This window comes from Penaeus monodon, chromosome 22 (genome assembly GCF_015228065.2).
Source record: "Penaeus monodon isolate SGIC_2016 chromosome 22, NSTDA_Pmon_1, whole genome shotgun sequence".
In the NCBI taxonomy this organism is placed as follows: Eukaryota; Metazoa; Arthropoda; class Malacostraca; order Decapoda; family Penaeidae; genus Penaeus; species Penaeus monodon.
Genome location: NC_051407.1, coordinates 27,241,004 through 27,241,887, shown reverse-complemented (window position 1 = coordinate 27,241,887; position 884 = coordinate 27,241,004).

Sequence of the window (884 nt, the reverse complement as noted above, 5' to 3'; positions counted from 1 at the left end):
AAGTATATAAAGGCAAAAAGTAAGAATCACTGTTAACAATACTGACTGACATGCATACGAACACCATGTACCTTCAGCAGGGATAACTGACCTACTGACTAAGGCACCGTTGCATATTGCACAAGGATAAAGAGCACCGACAATGATGATAATGAGAAGATAAGATTTTTGTTTTAAAAAATGAAAACATAGCCTTAATTAGCCAAGTGCTTTCACTGTCCGCACAGAATATGCTTTATAACACCTAAGCGTACCTGGATTAATCAACATCCTGACGCATTTACAATAATATTATGAAAAAAAAATAACTCAAAGCTTATTTGCTCGTTACAACAGGGTTTATTAAAATAGCTGATGACAAACAGAATAATACCATCTTCATTTACATACACCATTTTATCTGATTGATTCTAAGTTCACGGAGATTTCGTGTGCATTCAAGACTTACTTCACATTTCTCGCAAACTAGGCTACCCACAAAGCCCTTTTTAAGATCATTAAGTTTAGTAGCATATTGACAAGACGATAAAGCGCCACAATAAGAACGTTTAGTGCACATAGAGACTAAGTAAATATTAGGAAGTTGAAGCAATGAAAATCCCTTATGATTTAAGAGCTATTTTCTCCTGAATATGTCACTCTGTAGTAAGTTTTTTAGACCTACGAAGATAAGCTGCCACCTAAAGGCAATGCAGATCATATGGATTTCAAATGGAATATTACTTAATTACATAATGCAGCAAGTTCCTACCACATTAAGAATGAAATCACAAAACCCGTCTTTAAAATAATTTTAGTACTGACAGCGAATGCACACACCAAGCGGCACAGTTATATCCATGGAACTCGAAAGCACCAGCAGACAGAAGCGAGTAAATTATGGT